General features: G+C 37.2%; 1 pseudogene; it reads right to left on the bottom strand.

Moving 5' to 3' along the window:
* The window catches only part of LOC147823447 (UDP-D-glucose 4,6-dehydratase pseudogene), a 31,905-nt pseudogene extending 13,008 nt beyond the window's left edge, over positions 1-18,897 (bottom strand).
* Positions 18,898-19,182: the final 285 nt, after the last annotated feature.

Raw genomic sequence — 19,182 nt, forward strand, 5'->3', positions numbered from 1 at the left:
GTGAGGAGGCAATCTTAGCTCCTGAGATTCCCCACCCTTTCCTTTCCAGGCTGAGGGTGGAAACTCATGGACAAATTGTCTACATAACTCACTGTGAATATGAGAAAAAAAGACTTCATTTTCTGATCTCATTTCTGATCTTTTCCTGTCACTTTGTACTTTCATTTCTGATCGCACGTTTCTGCTAAAGATTAGAGAAAGAGGAACTCTGAACTGTCTAAACCTTTTCCTCCCATCCAACAATGAAGAACTTTTAAGTTAAGCCCATAAAAATGAGTGCTTATTAATGCCAAAGAAAGGGAAGTCATCTTAGAAAAGGAACACATTCCCCATCTCTGGGTTAGATGAGATATCAGAATTTTGCCTCTCCAAGAGAACACATGAAAGCAATGTCCCCTCTTAGTTTTCTGGACACATTCTCCCAAGTAGGGGAAACTGAACCTAAGATACCATGGAAAGAAATGACCGACTTCTAGGTGAAAGCAGAAGGAGCTATTTCATAAAGCACTGTATTTAAGGGACCAAAACACATTCATTTTAAGGGAGGCTACCAACCTCCTCACTCTCTCTCCCCTCCTAGTCCTGGTTCTCATCATTTATGTGTGTAGGAGAGGGAAATACTTTTATTAATGTGTAAGTTGTGGTTGCTGGACAAAGAGTATAGGTTTTAACCTGTGAGTTTTATAAGTGTGTTGCAGATACAGAGATATAAAAATTTTAGAGTGGATTTTGAGTAAAACTTAGCCTTGTCTTCCTGCTAAGGAAGATTGATTAGATGATAAGGTAGACAGTACATTTGTGTCTTAGAGGCTTCTTTGCCATAGGACCCAGGGGAAGATTTTTCTGAGCCATTACTTGCCTTTATCTCTCCAGAGGTGATCTCTTTCATAGGCTGAGAGTGTGCCAATGACTCCCACTTTGTCCTTTGATTTCCCCCCCCCCACTCTCTTTCAAAGAATTAGAAAGCAATTGTTCAAGTCTCATAATTATTGGTTTAATTTTGGTAGCAATCCCTCCTTCCTTAAACATGACTGTTATAGCTAGAGTCAGTTGTAGTTTGTGTTTTTTGGAAACACATGCTAGAACTAAGAGTGTGAGTTACCAGAAAAGGTAGGAGCATGCATCAATAAGGGTGCCTAATCTGACCTGACCTATCTTCTTCTGGTCACTCTCCAGATAGCAGCCACCTGCTCTGGATCAGGTCACCTCAGAGGACACCTTGAAAGGATATATGAACCAAGTGGAGATTAAAAGGGACACCTATTTTCTCCTTGTTGTTTTGCAGATGGAAAACTCAATGTCAAATTCTCATACTCCTTTAGAATGTACTCTGAAACTCTAAAAATTGTTCGACCCTCACCTATTGAGAAAGAGCTGTTTAATATTTTTCTGCACCCATTTGCCTACCCCCTAGAGACAAAATAGGATACAGAGAGAAGTATTGATGATGATACTATTTTACAAGTAAAATTATACTATAAGAGAGAGGGGAAATGGTCAGAATTACCTTATGTTAAGACGTCCTTTGCATTAAAAGACAATCCTTACTTGTGTTCAAAGTGTAAATGTAAGCCACAGAAAAACCAGACACCTACAGCCCTTAAGGCACAATTGGATGCATCTACTATTGCTGAGCCTGAGGTTCCCCTCCCTTGCCCTTCAGATACTAAGGATGAGGTTTCCAAGACAACCTTAATTAAAGCCTCACCTACTATTCATAAACCTAAGGTTCCCCTCATTTGCCCTTTAGACTGTAAAGATGAGGCTTCCAATCCACTATTAATTGAAGTCTCTACTGGATTATATCCATCCCTATCTGATTTTGTTCAAGCTCCTCAAAGAGTGTATCCCTTACAGAAGGTGGGTGGAGAATTTGGTTCTACTCCTGTCCATATGTCCTTTTCACTCAGTGACCTCAAACAGATCAAACAAGATCTGGGAAAGTTTTCAGATGACCCTGATAAGTACATTGAAGTCTTTAGGGGACTTATTCACACCTATAAACTAGACTGGAAAGATGTAATGTTACTCTTAAATCAAACACTGACTTCTGATGAGAGACAAGCAGTATTACAAGCTGCTATTATATTTGGAGGTGAATATCATATTATTAATTTTAGAAGGTCAGAAGACACACAGCAACAGGAACAGACAGTTCCTACTGGAGCCCAAGCAGTCCCTATACAAGATCCCTACAGGCCTGTCAAGCAGACTGGAGTTTAGAAGAGGAAACATCTTCAGACATGTATTCTTAAAGGTGTAAGAAGGACAAGAACTAAAACTTTCAATTATTTTAAATCATCAACTACTAATCAAGAGAAAGATGAGGTCGACATGCCTCTACTCCCAGTGCAGAGGAGGAGGCTCCCAGGTTGATGTGCCACCACACCCAGCACAGAGGAGGATTCCAGGTCGATGTGCTACCACTTCCAGAGCAGAGGAGGAGGCTTCCAGATCAAGGTGCCATGGCTCCCAATGCAGAGAAGGTTTCTGTGCCAATGTACCACTACTCCTAGCACAGAGGAAGTGAGCTACGTGGGCACCAGGAGCACCCCTCCACCTGATGAAATGAGAAGCCATGTAAACAAGCCTCAAAACCAGACTTGCAGATCACCTACAGCAACCCCAAAGGGAAATGAGATGGAACATTCTGATATTCTACCACCTGGACTCCCTGAACTGGCAACAAAAGAGGATCTGGAAAAATGAAATAATTTCTCAGGTAGCAGCAGAGATTGTGCTCATAGTTGAAGACATGATTAATAAATCCAGAGAGGACACAGATTAAAAAATACAGGAGCTGAGGAACATGATGGAATCCCAACATAAGAAATAAATGGAATCCATAAAACAGATGCAAACAGATTTTCAGGAGATTAAAAACTCCATTGAAAGTCTACTCAACAGAATGAGCCAATGTAAGAACAGAAATTCAAATACAGAAGATAAGATTGCAATCAGTGACCAGGAAAAGAAAAATTGCTTTAAAATTGTAAGGGAGCACAAGAAATCAATCCAGCAGCTGCTAAATGATGCAAACAAGAATAACATAAGACAGACCAGAGTCAAGGAAGAAACAGGAGAGAGTGGTGATGACATAAAAAAACTGTTCACAGAAGTGATGGCAGGAAACTTCGTAAGGAGGGGAAAAGAACTTGACATACAGATAAGTGAGGCATCTAGGACTCCAGCTAGCCTTAATCAAAAAAAATCTACACATAGGCATATAATAGGTAGGATTCCAGAAATCCAACAGAAGAATAAAATTCTACAAGCAGTGAGGCAGTGAGAGAAAAGAAACAAATCACATACAAAGGAAAGCCCATCAGAATCACAGCCAATTTCTCAATGCAAACCCTCAAGGCAAGAAGAGCTTGGAGTGATGTATTCCAAGCCCTAAAGGAAAACAGCCTCCAACCCAGATTGATACACCCTGCAAAACTCTCTTTCAAAGCTGATGGTGAAATAAGATACTTTCATGACAAAGAGCACCTTAGGAACTTCATGAATACCAAACCAGCACTCCAAAAATTTTAGACAATATTCTAGGAGAAGACAATGAGCATCACAACCCCAGGAAGCCCAGCAAAATGAATCTATCAGACGGGACAAGAAACTAAATACAAAGGGGGAGAATACAAGAAGAAGAAAAAGTCGTGTCAATGATAAGTCAATACGTATTAGTTATAACCATCAATGTTAATGTTCTCAACTCACCAATCAAAGAAATAGACTGGCAGAATGGGTCAAGAAGCAAGATCCAACGATATGCTGCACACAAGAAACACACTTCATTAAAAAAGAAATTCATAGACTGAAAGTTAAAGGAAGGGTGGAAAACAATACTCCATGTGACAGGAACCCCCAAAAATGCAGGAGTAGCTATCTTCTTTGCAGACCAAGTGGATTTCAAGCCAACACTGATTAAGAGAAACAAAGAAGGACATTACTTCCTTGGAAAGGGAACAATCCAAGAGGAAGAGATGACAATCATTAATATATATGCACTAAACACTAGTATCCACAACTATATAAAACAAATACTAAAGGACATGAAAAATCAAATAAGCACTAATACAATAGTAGTGGGGGACCTCAATACCAAACTGTTACAAATAGATCAACTAGACAAAAAATAAGCAACAAAATACTACAACTCAATGAAACTCTTGAACAAATGAACTTAACAGATGTTTACAGAGTGTTCCACCCCAAAAAATCAAAATACACATTCTTTTCAGCTGCACACGGATTGTTCTCCAAAATAGACCACATACTCACTCATAGAACATGTTTAGTTAGTGCAAAGGAATTGAAGTTATCCCCTGTATATTATCAGACCAAAGTGCAATGAAATTAGAGATCAATAGCAAAAGAAACCACAAGAATTTCATAAACACATGGAAATTGAACAACACACTTCTGGATAACCAATGGGTCACAGAGGAAATTAAAGAAGAAATCAAAGAGTTTCTTCAATTAAATGACAATGACAATACCACATATTGGAATGTATGGGACACAATGAAAGCAGTCTTACAAGGGAAATTCATAGCAGTGTATACTCATATTAGGAAAACAGAGCGAGCCCAATTAAATAACCTGATGCTGAACTTCAAGCTTCTAGAGAAAGAAGAGCAGAACAAACCCAAAGCTCATACGAGGCAGGAAATTATAAAGATCACAGCAGAAATCAATGCAATGGAGGTTAAAAAAAAATACAAAAAGGCAATGAAGACAAGAGTTGGTTCTTCAAAAGAATAAACAAAATTGACAAACCCTTAGCCAACCTTATCAGAAAAAGGAAAGAAAATGCCAAAAGTCATGCAATTAGGAATGAAAAGGTTGAAATTACAGTGGACCCAGCAGAAATCCAGAGGATCATCAATACCTACTTCAAGAACCTATATGCCAATAAGATGGAAAACACAGAAGAAATGGACAGATTCCTAGACACATATGAATTATCAAAGTTGCATGAAGAAAACCTAAAAATTCTAAATGATCCAATATCAATTAATGAAATTGAAAATGTAATTGAAAACTTACCAACTAAGAAAAGCCCAGGTCCTCATGCCTTCACTGCTGAATTCTTCAAGACATTTAGAGAGGAACTGCTGCCACTACTGTTTAAACTCTTCAGTGAAATTGAAAGGGAAGCAATACTCCCAAATTCATTCCTGGAATCAAGAGTCACCTTGATCCCCAAAGCAGAGAAAGACCCAACCAAAAAAGAGAACTATAGGCCAATCTCACTAATGAACATAGATGCAAAACTCCTTAATAAGATACTGGTAAATAGAATGCAGAAGATCATCAAGAAGATCATACACCCTGATCAAGTGGGATTCATCCCAGGGATGCAGGGATGGTTTAATATACATAAATCAATAAATGTAATACATTATATCAATAGAACCAAGGACAAAAACCATACGATCATCGTAATAGATGCAGAAAAACCATTTGACAAAATCCAACATGCATTTATGATAAAACCCTACAAAAAATTGGAATAGACAGTCTCCACCTCAATCTGATAAAAGCCATCTACGAAAAACCAATGGTCAATATCATACTAAATGGTCAAAAACTGAAATCCTTCACACTAAAATCAGGAACAAGACAAGGATATCCACTATCACCTCTCCTGTTCAATATAGTACTGGAAACATTAGCCACAGCAATTAGACAAGAGATAGAAATAAAAGGAATAAAGATAGGAAATGAAGAAGTCAAACTGTCATTATTTGCAGATGACATGATATTCTATATAGAAGACCCCCAAAACTCCACCAAAAGTCTTCTAGACTTAATAACCAAATTCAGTAGAGTAGCTGGATACAAGGTCAGCACACAAAAATCAATAGCTTTCCTCTACACGAACAACAGACTCACTGAGAGAGAAATGGGGCAAACAGTTCCTTTCACAATAACATCCAAAAAACTGGAATACCTAGGAATCAACCTAACAAAAGAAATCACAGACTTCTTCTCTGAAAACTATAGCACTCTGAAAAGGAGACTGAAGATGATATCAGAAATGGAAAGACATCCCTTGCTCCTGGGTAGGAAGAAAATGGGCTATAGGTAGTGAAAATGGCCATACTTCCAAATCTGCTATATAGATTCGATGCAATCCCAATTGAAATCTCAGCAGCATACTTCATGAACCTTGAGAAAACAATCCAAAAATTCATTTAGAACAAGAAGAGATACAGAATAGCAAACACAATTCTAGGTAACAGAGACATGGCAGGGGGTATTACAACCCTCAACTTGAAACTATACTACAAAGCTACTTTGATAAAACAGCATGGTACTGGCAAAGAAAGAGACCTGAGGACCAGTGGAACAGATTAGAAGACGTAGAAACAACTCCAGACACACTCAGCCACCTCATCTTTGACAAAGGAGCCAAACACCCTCACTAATCTCTTTAATACATGGTGCTGGAAAAATTGGGTTTCAACTTGCCAAAGACTAAAACTAGACCTATATCTCTCACCATTCAATAAACTAAAATCAAAATGGATTAAAGATCCAAATATTAAATCAGAAATGCTTAACTGGCTGGAAGAGAGTTTAGGAAGAACTCTTGAAGACATTGGTGTAGAAAAAGATTTTATGAACAAAACCTCCATTGCCCGTGAACTTGCACAAACAATCAACAAGTGGGATCTCTTCTTACTAAAAAGCTTCTGCACAGCAAGAGAAACCACCAAAAGTATGAAGAGACAACCCACAATGTGGGCAAAAATTTTCATCAGCTGTCCCTCAGACAAAGGTCTACTATCTAGAATATATAAAGAACTTAAAAAAATCAGACCCCTCAAATTTAAAGACCCAATCCAAAAATGGGCATCTCAAATGAGCAGACATTTCTCAGACAAAGAAGTAGAAATAGAAAATTAACATATGAAAAAAATTTTCAACATCACTGGTCATTAGAGAGATGCAAATGAAAACAATGCTGAGATTCTACCTCACCCCAGAAAGAATGGCTGCTATCATGAAATCAACCAATAACAAATGCTGGTGAGGTTGTGGGAGAAAGGAACCCTTCTTCATTGTTGGTGGGAGTGCAGACTGGTGCAACCACTGTGGAGATCAATATGGAGATACCTCAAAGAACTTGGACTGGAAGTCCCATTTGACCCTGCTATTCCCCTCCTGGGTATCTTCGCAAAAAGAATTAAAAGATTCATACCTCAGTGATATATGTGCACTCATGTTCATAGCAGCACAATGTGTAATAGCTAAAACTTGGAAATAGACCAATTTCCCATTAACTGGAGACTGGATAAAGAAAATGTGGTTTTTTAATAAAATGAAGTACTACTCAGCCATAAAAAATGAAAAATTAGACATTTATAGCTAAATGGATGCACATTACGGCTCTACTCTTAAGTGAAATAAATAGGACACATGTGTAAATACTGAATAGTTTCTCTAGTGTGAGAAACTGAAAGTGTAAATAAGGACTAAAAGCTTTAATAGAAAATGGAAATAGGAAGAAAAGGGGCAAAGGGGAAGGGGAAGTGAAAGTGGTATGGGAAATGAAAGAAGAGAATGGAATTAATATGAGAAAATGAAAAAATGGAAAGTCTTTGTAAATAGGGAGGCATAGAGGGGTTGAAAGGAGGGCAGGGGAAGGGGGAAAAATGAAAACGAAGAGACACTATGTAAACATGCAAATTTCTAATGATGAATGTCTTTATATTGTATACCTAAAATGTACCAATAAAATTTTTAAAAAAGAGAAAGATGATAACCCTTTTGCCTTGTTAGATTGTTTTCAAGAGGCATTGATGCATCCCTGATTTAGTGAAAGGATAGATTATTCTTAAAGACAAGTTTATTACCCAGTCAGAGTCAGTATCAAATATTAGACAAAAGCTACAAAAGATGGCTTTTGCTCCAGATAGCTCACTTGATACTTTATTAAGAATTGCTTGCTCAATATTTTATAATCCAGACCGGAAAAAGCCAAGGGAAGAATCAAAGAGACCAAGAGAAAGTGGCTGTCTTAGTAATGTCCTTAAAAAATAGACTCTAAGTCTTATTCTCCAAGAAGAGCTCAATGACTAAACTCACCTGCTACCACTGTGGAAAGACAGGCCACCTTAGGAGGTCCTGTGATAAAAACCATCATGACAAGAGGCCCCTTGAACCATGCCTTGATTGCAAAGGTGACTGCTGGAAGTCAGACTGCCTCCTGAGACAGGAGTCCGAGGGATCAGACCCATCTTACCAGCTGGTCTAGCAAGATTGAAGGGCCCCAGGGCAGCCTGCTTTCTTCCTCTGGCCAGACAGTCATCTCCACAGAAGAGCCCTTGTAATCATGACAATAGAGGAAAAAGAAACCAGCCTAGTGCTGGACACTAGCCCAGGTCTTTTAGTTCTTCTTTTCAACCCTGGCCTTCCTTCCAGCTGTCATACTTCACTAAAAGAAATCACTAGCAAGAGATAACTCCTTATTTCTTACAACCCTTAAGCTGTAACTGAGACAGCTCTCTCGTCTCCCATTCCTTTTCCCCCTCCCCATTCCTTTTTGATTATGCCTAAAAGTCTAGTTCCCATCCTGGAATGAGATATCTTATTTTGTTTGAATACTGTAATATACATACATCCAGGTCAAGTACGCTGTCTCTCCCTTGTGGGGACAGAAATAAATCCCAAAATATAGAAAACTAAATGTAAAATAGAAAGAACAATAAGAGCTGCCCTGATACAAATACATCTTAAAGATTCCACTATTTTTCCTTACCAGAAATAATACCCTCTGAGGCCTAAAGTTAAAAACTATTTCCTATAATTAAAAACTGAAAGACACAAGGTTTCCTTAAGCCCTATAACAGCCCCTGCAACACTCCAATCTTGAGAGTTCAAAAACCCAATAGAGAATAGAGGTTGGGACAGGACCTCAGATGGCTAAGTGAGACAGTAGTGCCAATTCACCAAGTGGTACCAACCCATACACTCTCCTCTCACAGATCCCAGAAGATGCTGGTTGGTTCTTAGTGTTAGATTTAAAAGATGCCTTATTTTATATTCCTTTACATACAGATTCAGTTTCTTTTTGCCTTTGAAAACCCTCACAACCAGACCTCTCAATTGACTTGAACTGTGCCTCCTCAAGGTTTCAGGGAAGGTCCTCATTTTGGGGGCAAGTGCTTTCCCATGATTTCTCGTGTTTTAAAATTTCCCAAGTCACAGTCCTGCAATATATAGATGATAGACTGTTATGTGCCCCCTTCAAAGAGCTCTCTAGCCAGGGCACTTGTGCTCTGTTAAATTTTCTAGCAGACACAGGATATAAGGTCTCTATGCCTAAGGTAAAACTCTGTAGCCTTGAAGTAAAATACTTGGGCCTCATCATATCTAAGAGAACCCAAAGACTGGGGGAAGAGAGAATTAAACCAATACTTTCCTTCCTGAAGCCCAAGATCCTAAAACATCTTAGAGGATTCCTGGAAATTACAAGCTTTTGTTGCCTTTGGATAGCAGGTTATGGTGAGATCACATGGCCTCTCTATCAGGTAGCCCAAAATGCAGATGCCCATATTTTAACATGGAAATCTGATTCCCAAACTGCATTCCAGAAGCTTAAACAAGCTCTTCTTGATGGCCCAGCCCTGAACCTAATAACAGGACACCATTTCAATCTCTATGTTAATTAAAGGTGAGCCATGGCTTTGAGAGTTCTTACACAGAATTGAGGACCTGCTCAACATCTTGTAAGATATCTGAGTCATGAATTAGACATTATAGCAAAGAGATGACTTGTATGCCTTAAGGCTGTGGCTGCTGTAGCTCTCCTAGTAGCTCTCCAAGCTGATTTTTGGCAAGGATCTCACACTTCCCAATGTGACAGGTCTTCTTTCTTCCAAACAGAGCCTATGGCTATCAGACAACCTACTTCTTAAATACCAGGCTCTACTTCTAGAAGGACAAGCCATTCAAATAAAGACCTACTACCTCCTTAAACCCTACCACATTTCTACCAGAAAAGGAAAACAATTGAGGATAAAAGATATAATTACAAACAAGTAATTCTCCACAGAGAGATGTGATAAATACCTAGAGAAGATTGGCAGCTTGATTTTACTCATGCCACACAGTAAAGTGCTCCAATACATGTTGGTCTAGGTAGATACTTTCACTAACTGGGTTGAGACTTTTCCTTGTAAAATCAAAAAAACACAAGATGCGGTAAAAATTTTGGTCTCAGAAATCATCCCCAGATTTGTACTTCCTAAGAGCTTAAATAGCCATAATGGACCTTCTTTTACAACAACAGTCATGCAGGGTATCTTTCAGGCACTGTGCATTCTCTATCACCTTCATTGTGCATGGAGGCCACAATCATGGAGAATGGTAAAAAAATAAATAAATTAGATCCTCAAGAGATATCTTCACAAAATGGCTCAGGAAACCTCACTTACTACCTTTAGCTCTTATCAAATTAAGAAATACATCTTAAATTCCAGGCCTCAGTCCATTTAAAATGCTTTATGGATGCCCGTTTCTCACTAGTGATTGTCTCTTTGATACAGAAACAGATGACTTTCTAAAAGATGTCACCCCACTGGCTAAATTCAATCAGACTCTTCAACAGCTAACACAAACTCAGCCTAAAGAAAAGAGAAATCCAATATTCCACCCTGGAGATTTAGTAATGAAAAACTCTCTTCCTTCATCATCTCCTTCCCTAAGACCAACTTGAAAAGGACTATACCATGATCCTGTGAACTCCATCAGCTCTCAAGGCAGCAGTCCTGGATTTCTGGATACACCACATGTGACTCAAGCCCTGGGAACCAGACTATGAGCATAAGCAGCCATCCAAACACTTCTGTGAAGACATAAAAGTTGTTATTCAAAAAGAAAGAAAAGTCTTCAGATAAATAATCTAAGATGCTACTCTTAGCCCTTTTACTAATTACCACCTCAAAGAGAGTACAATGACTTTCTAGTGTGGGCACAGTAATATTCAAAGTCACTATAACAATCATATTACTAGATACATGACCTGTCCCTCTTGTCAAGTACATCAGCCTCCCTTGGTGGGTATCCCTACATCAAGGAAATTCTTAAAATAAGTTAAAATTATTAAAATAAGTTAAAATAAATTATTAAAATAAGTTGATGACACAAAAAAGTTCAGTGGTTCCTAGAATAGCCCACCATTAAAGGTAACTGAGTGGCCTATAAACCCCATCCTTAATGATCCTAAACATAATCAAATTTTTTCTAAAAATGTCACTGAAGCCTCTGTAGTAAAACTCCTATTAATTCTAATGAAATCCATATTAAGTAAGAATAAGGTTTTTATCATGAGAGCCAATGATCATAGATATCAAGATGGCTATTTTCAGATATGACATGATTATATGTGGTTAACTCTTACTATAGGACAATTTAATTAAAAAGCCCCTTTATGTTAGAAAAAACAACAACAAATCATTCCTATTCTCATTAGCCTAACTCTAATAAATACTTAAAATAGATACCCCTCAAGCAATATACACACATCAAAACTTTACAGGCCAAAAACTGGTTTAAAACAGACTAGCCAAATGACCCTAAAATTAGATTAAAAGCCCTCAATGACACTCATTGGTCCTGTGGAGCCAATTTGTGGACCTGGCCACCCCCTAGATAGATAGAAAGATGCATGCATGCTGGGATTTTTGTGGTTGGAAGGCAAGAGCATCAAAAACATCAACAAACCTATAAACTTACCCCATCTACAACATTGAGGATATAGGAGTATGTTTCACTAATATGATCATTTGTTTTCTTTGTCCCTTCCCTAGGATTAGAAGATGTCTTATAATACATTGAGGTCTTGTCTAACTATACCCAATGGGCCTTAAACCACATCTTGACTTGTCTCTCTCTCCTAAATAAAAAAGTAAAATTAGTAAGGCAAGCTGTCCTCCAAAATCAGATGGCATTAAACATCTTAACAGCAGCACGAGGTACTTGTGCAAGTATAAAAGCTAAATGTTGTGCATACATTCCTGCTCCTTCTGCTAATATCTTAATGACTGTTCAAGACAAGTTAATGCCATATTAGATTCTAGAATTCCCTAGACTTTCTCCTTACTGTTTGTGGGAGGCTATTATTGGCTCTTCCTGGTAGAAATATTTGTTGGTTATTTATTAATAGTGTTGTTCATATTATTTGGTTCACACATACTTAACTCTTGGCTTTGTGTCCTCCACATTTAAAGCTATATGTCTACCCAAGACAAGAAAGCCTGGCATCTATTGAGGGCTCTCTAGAAAGTATCTCTCACTGGTGATCACAAGTACGACCCCTTTGAGCCAAAAATAGCTGGAATGATCACTGCCCCTTGCCCTCTCATGACAGTTAGGGGTACCTCCTCAGAGCGGGGAAATATAATAAACAGCTAAGTTAGATAAAACTATTATAGGCATTCAGACAGCACTAGACCCTCTAGAGCATCAGTAAAAGATGAGAACACATTACAACTGTGGCTAGAGGGACTTCTTTGAGGCCAGGCTTCAAGATTGAGACAAACTGACCAGGCTTACATTCCTTTCCAAGGGATAAACAATAAAGATTATACTATAATTGATATCACCTGGTCCAATAAAGTTTAGATACACATCAGTCACCCAGGTGGGTGACCAAGACTTCCTGATCCATCCCTTCCTAAAATGGTCTTTGTTCTTTCCATGCACACTTGCTACATGACCTGTTTCCTCATCAGATCAATATTATCTAAGCAGCTACAATTACAATTTTATTAGTTGAATGTAATTTTGACCTACATTGTACCCACTGCATGATTTTTCTATATAAAACTTCCTCTGTGAAGTGGGGTCCACAGCAATCCACTTTTGGGTTAGCTCTTCTCTCTCAGGAGCGATCTCTCTCAATAAATTTGTCCTACTCATAACTTCCTTAAAATTCATTCTTCAGTTTGGAAAAACACAAACTCAGTGTGTCTGACACCTAACAGTTTAAGAGCTATAGTTATAGGATATAATGCTTTTAGAATACACTTGAGTTTGGTTTGCTCTTACATTTTCAGAATTTTTGTCTCTATATTCATAAGCAATATTGGACTACTTTTCTTTATTGTGGCAAAAGCACATAAAATGTATCATATAAGGTCCTTTCAAATGTACACTTAATAATTACAAATATATTCATATTTCTGCGAAACATCACCAGAACTTATTGAACTTGTAAAATTATATTTCTACAGCCATTGAACAACTCTCCCTTTTCTCACTCTCCCAGCCTCTGGTAACCACTATTCTACTTTCTGTTTCTATTAGTTTGACTACTTTAGATATTTCATATAAACAAAATCATGCATTATTTTGTCACTGGTTTATTTCACTTAATGTCCTCACTGTTCTTCCATGTTGTACATGTGACAGGATTTAGTCCCTTGTAAGGTTAACATTTTACGGTGTATATATAGGAAAATTTCCATATCCACTCAACTGTCAGAAGAGTGGGTTGCTTCCATCTCAAATATTGTGAAAAAGTGCTGCTGTAAAATATGGGTGTGAAGATGCCTGTAATTTGATGATACCATTATTTGGCTTTGGTATCAGGGTGCTGGCTTTCTAGAGTTAGATGATATATCTTCACTTTTACAAGTATTGAAAGAAACTTTTACAGCAAAATAAAAACATACATTATTTTAAAAGCCACATTCTACATTAAATACAATAAAATAATGACAATTTTATTAATAAAATCACTTAACACAGTAAACACATGATAAAAATTCTCTGAGACAGATTATTTATAGGTCAACAACGGATTTTGAAAGTATAAAAACTTTTCATACTGCTTTTATTTTTTTCCCCATTAAGTTTATTGGTACATTTTAGGTATAAAATACAGTTACATTCATCACTGGGGTCTTGTACCATTACATGAGTATCTTGGTTCTTATTTTTTTCCCCATTCCCCTGCCCTCCCTTCATCCCCTCCACCCTTCCCTATTTGCAAAGACTTGTTTCATTTTTTTCCTTTTCCCATATTTTTTCTTTTCCCTTTTTTCTTTCCCCTACCCCTCCCACTTCCCCTGCTCCTTTAGACCTTTCTTCCTATTACACAATATCAATTATACATTTTTTTAATTACAATATCAATATCTAGGAGACATTACCACAGATTTTACAGAATTTAAAAGGATATAGAAAGCATATTACAAAAACCTTTTTTGAAATAAATTTGACAACTTCTAAGAAGTATCTTGGAAGACAAATTAATGAAACTAACTCTGGAGGAAATATAAAATTTGAATAGCACCTATTAAAGAAAGTATATTCCTAGCTTGAAAAACTACCTATATGACAACAGCAGGCTCATAAACATTTTAACTGATAGATTATATCAAACAAAGCAGAAAAAAGAAGGAACACTTCTCCCCTCATTTTAGGAAATCAACATTGTGCTAATCTTAAAACTGGATAAAGATAATAGAAAAAAAAGTATGAACATAGATAGAAATTTGTTTAACAAAACAAATTATTAGAAGTCAGATCTGGCATATGTAGAAAGTGGTTTTGTTATAGGGATGGCAGTGTTGGTTCAGCATTGGAAGATCCACCCCCAAAAGTCATCATTTTAACAGAGGAAAGGAAAAAGCCATATGATCCTGTCACTAGTTGGAGAAAAAGTATTGGACTAAATTCTACAGCTGTTCATGGTAAAAGCTATCAGGAGACTAGAAGTAGAACAGAACCTTCTCAACAGATTAAAGACATGTTCTCCATACTTGCAGCGAGAACACTTTATATGAATGGAGAAGATACAATGCTTTCTCCTTAAGGTGGGGAACAAGGGCAGATATGCTTACTCTTTATCTGACCATTAAACTTTGAAACCTAGGGGCCGGGAATTTAGCTCAGTGGTTTCGCCGCCTGCTGCACAAGCACAAGGATCTGAGTTGGATCCCCCGTACCAAAAAAAAAAAAAAGAAAGAAAAAAGAAAACAAACTTTGAAACCTAGGTCCCACCAAAATACTCTGGCAATAAAATGACACAATTAGGATAGGATTGGCAAGGTAGAAGCAAAATCTTTATATGTGGATGAAATGATCATCTACAGAGAAAATACTAAGAAATCTCTAGGAGCCCCTAGAACTTGTACTTGAATTTAGCAGGATTAGAAAACACAAGGTATATATAAAAATTCAGGTCTATGTATACCTGCTATAAATGAAGAATTCGATATTGAAATTTAAAAGTTATGTAGGAGTACAAAGGACCCAGAAAAGTTAAAAAACAACAAACAACAAACAAAAAACAGTGTTGGAAGACGTTTAGTACCTAATTTTAAGACTTCTTCTAAAGCTACAGTAATCAAGGCAGTGTTGGTGTAAGGAAAGACATATAGATCATTTGAATAAAACAGAGAATCTAGAAATAAAACCACACATATATGGTCCACTGAGTTTTGAAAGATTATTTAACATTAGCATTTTACAGAATATAAACTCAATTCAAGAGCTGAGGAAGAGATAGTGTTTTCAGCAAAGGGCACTAGAACACCTGGTATCCGTATATAAAAAATTAACCTCAACCCTTTATTTCCATACACGAAAATAACTTGAAGGGATCTATGAATCTAAATATGAAAGCCTAAAAGTATAAAACTTTAAGAAGAAATTATAAGGGAAAATGTTTATGAATTCAGGGTAGGCAAGAACTACCTAGGATACAAAAGACATGATGTATAAAAAAAAATTCACAAATGAGATTCCATCAATATTTAGAACTTTAAATGACATCATTAAAATGGAAAGTAGTCCTTAGACCATATTTACAATGCTTATAACCTATGACCAGAATATATAAATAACTCTTACAGCTCATTAATAGACAATCCAATTAAAAAGTAGACATAAGATGATGATAAATAGCCAGTATAGCACAAGGAATGGTGTGCAACTCTAGAACCAGAAAAATACTAATCAGTACAATAACAAGATTGAATTATACACTCATTAGGGAGGTGAAGTTAAAAGTTTTAAAAGCCTTGTCATGACTCTTTTTTTTTGTTGGATTCTCCCCTTTTGTGTTTTATTTGTCACACACAATGGATTCATTCTGCTGGGTTTCCTGGAGTTGTGATCCTCACTGTCTTTTCCTAGGGTATTGACTAAAATTTTTTGGAGTTCTGGTTTGGTATTCATGAAGTTCCTGAGGTGTTCTTTATCATGAAAGTATCTTATTTCTCCATCAATATTGAAAGATAATTTTGCAGGGTACATCAATCTGGGTTGGAGGCTGTTTTCCTTTAGGGCTTGAAATACATCCCTCCAAGCTCTTCTTGCCTTGAGGGTTTGCAATGAGAAGTCTGCTGTGATTCTGATGGGCTTTCCTTTGTATGTGATTTGTTTTTTTCTCTCACTGCTTGTAGAATTTTGTTCTTCTGTTGGATTTCTGGAATCCTATTATACGTCTATGTGTAGATTTTTTTTTGATCAAGGCTATCGGAGTCCTATATGCCTCATTTATCTGTATGTCAAGTTCTTTTCTCCTCCTTGGGAAGTTTTCTGCCATCACTTCTGTAAACAGTTTTTTTATGTCATCTGCACTCTCTCCTGTTTCTTCATTGACTCCAATCAGTCTTATGTTATTCTTCTTTGCATTGTCTAGCAGCTGCTGGATTGATTTCTCGTGTTCCCTTACAATTTTAAAGCAATTTTTCTTTTCTTGGTCACTAATTACAATCTTTTCTTCTGTATGTGAAATTCTATCCTCACATTGGTTCATTCTGCTGCACAGACTTTCAGTGGAGTTTTTAATCTCCTGGAAATCTGTTTGCATCTGTTTTATGGATTCCATTTGTTTCCTATATTGGGATTCCATCATGTTCCTCAGATCCTCTACTTTTTTATCTGTGTCCTCTCTAGATTTATTAATCATGTCTTGCACCATGAGCACAATCTTTGCTGTTATCTGAGTAATTATTTCTGATTTCATTTTTCCCAGATCCTCTTTTTTTACCAGTTCAGGGAGTCCAGGTGGTTGAGTATCAGACTGTTCCATCTCGTTTCCCTTTGGGGTTGCTGTAGGTGATCTGCAAGTCTGGTTTTGAGGCTTGTTTATGTGTCTTCTCATTTCCACGGCAGGGAGAGTGGTGCTTCTGGCACCTGTGAGGCTCACCTTCTCTGCCCTAGGAGCGTGGGGTGGCAGCCCATGCTGCTTCTACAAAATGTTTAATTTTACAAAATTATCAAAAGTTAAAAAGTGTTAGCTATGCTTCCACTTTGTTTCATTTTTAAAGCAACTATAGCATAACATCTGACTAAAAAAAGATGAATTAGAGCATAATATCCATCATACACTGCTTACAAATGAAAACTTGAGACTTCCTCGGCACTGGGAAACGCTGGGAAGCTGAGCAAGTTGAAAACCAGTAAAGGCTGCCAGAAGATTCCTTCTCGCCTCACCTCTAGAGAGTCTTTCTATGCCTACTACTCCCTAGTTTTCTGGAGAAGTTTTCTGAAATAATGCTGATATTTAAATCTTGGGCCAATATGAATACTCTTCCAAAGATTGAGACATTTTAGATTTAAATTTAATACAAAAAAGTTATGATCTCATTCCAAATGAAAAGAAGATGCTTCATTTGGTCACTTAATTGCATATCGCCTGTTGAGGTAGGATCATTTTCTCTTTCTCTGAAAATCGCTGATGATACACAAGGGGGTTGTACTAGAAAGGATTCTAATGCCTTTTCCATATTCTTCCAGTTGTGAAAATTCTCTCTGAACCATTCAATTGTTTTCTTTATTCCGTCATTCTGAGGCACTTTAGGTTTCCATCCTAAACTATAAATTTTTTCTGACTGCATTGGATATCTCGTGTCATTAACATAATCAACCCAATTTTCCATTTTGGACTCTGAATTGGTCTCTTTGATCAGTTGTATTAGTTCTTTGGCAAGCTGGACAACTGACATTTCAAAAGTGGTTCCAATGCTATAAATTTCACCTGGGTTTCCTTTTTTGAGGACAGTGAGAAATGCTTCTACAACATCAGGAGCATAAAGGAAATTTCATCTTTGAGGCCCTAATCCAAGAATGCAGCATTTTCTGTTGTGTTGTAGTAAAGATATAAATTTTGGAATAATCTTTCCTGGGTATTGATGTGGCCCATAAACATTGCTGCTTCTTGTGATGACAACTGAAATCTTGTATCATTCCCAGTAAGATTGTACAAAACATTCAGCAGCTGCTTTAGACGATGCATAAGGATTTGTAGGTTGTTTGGGGGAAGATTCATCAAATTGCTTATCAAGACTGCCCCCATAGACTTCTTCTGTGCTAACGTAAATAAACTTCTCCACTCTGGCTTCATGAGGAGCACTTACCAAACCATGCGTGCCATAAACGTTAACATATGTAAACTCAAAGGCATGGACAAATGAAAGATCTATGTGTTTGTGCAGCAAAATGTAGTACTATATCCATCTTCTCTGTTTCAAAAGCAGTTTCACAAAATGAGAATCACATATATCACCCTGTATAAATTTGTAGTTTGTTAGAAATGGTTTCAAGATTTTGCAAACTTGCACAGTAATCCAGCTTGTCTAGATTTATGATCATATAGTTTGGATAATCTACTAAAGAGACAATCACATGTGATGCAATGAAACCAGCATCGCTGGTCACCAGGTCCTGCTTCGCAAAGCTGCTGGCAAGACCCAGGGGTTCCGGGTTCCGCTCCTCCAGCCACCAACATCTCCCAGCTGGGCAGCCTCTATTAGCACCGTAAAGCACCGTGTCTGAAGCTTCATTTTTAATTTGAGGGGGAGAGTTTGAGAAAGACTGATAAAAATTCTTGCTTAGATGTCCAGTCTTGGGCTTTTCTTTGTTGGAATGTTTTGATTATTACTTCAATCTCTTATCAGTCTATTGAGATTTTCTATCCTATCCAGGTTATCTAATTTGTTGGTATATAATTATTCATATTATTTTCATAATCTTTTTCATTTATGTAAGGTGAATATCTATTTCTATTCTCGATTTTAGTTATTTGTGTCTTCCCACTTTTTTGTCAACCTAGCTAGAGGTTTGTCCATTTGCTGATCTTTTCAAAGAATCAATTTCTGGTTTTATTGATTCTTTTTTTTTTTTTCAGTCACTATTTCATTTACATAGGTTCAA

This window comes from Heterocephalus glaber, unplaced genomic scaffold (genome assembly GCF_053883595.1).
Source record: "Heterocephalus glaber isolate CG9 unplaced genomic scaffold, H.glaber_assembly_v1.0 deba00001581, whole genome shotgun sequence".
In the NCBI taxonomy this organism is placed as follows: Eukaryota; Metazoa; Chordata; class Mammalia; order Rodentia; family Bathyergidae; genus Heterocephalus; species Heterocephalus glaber.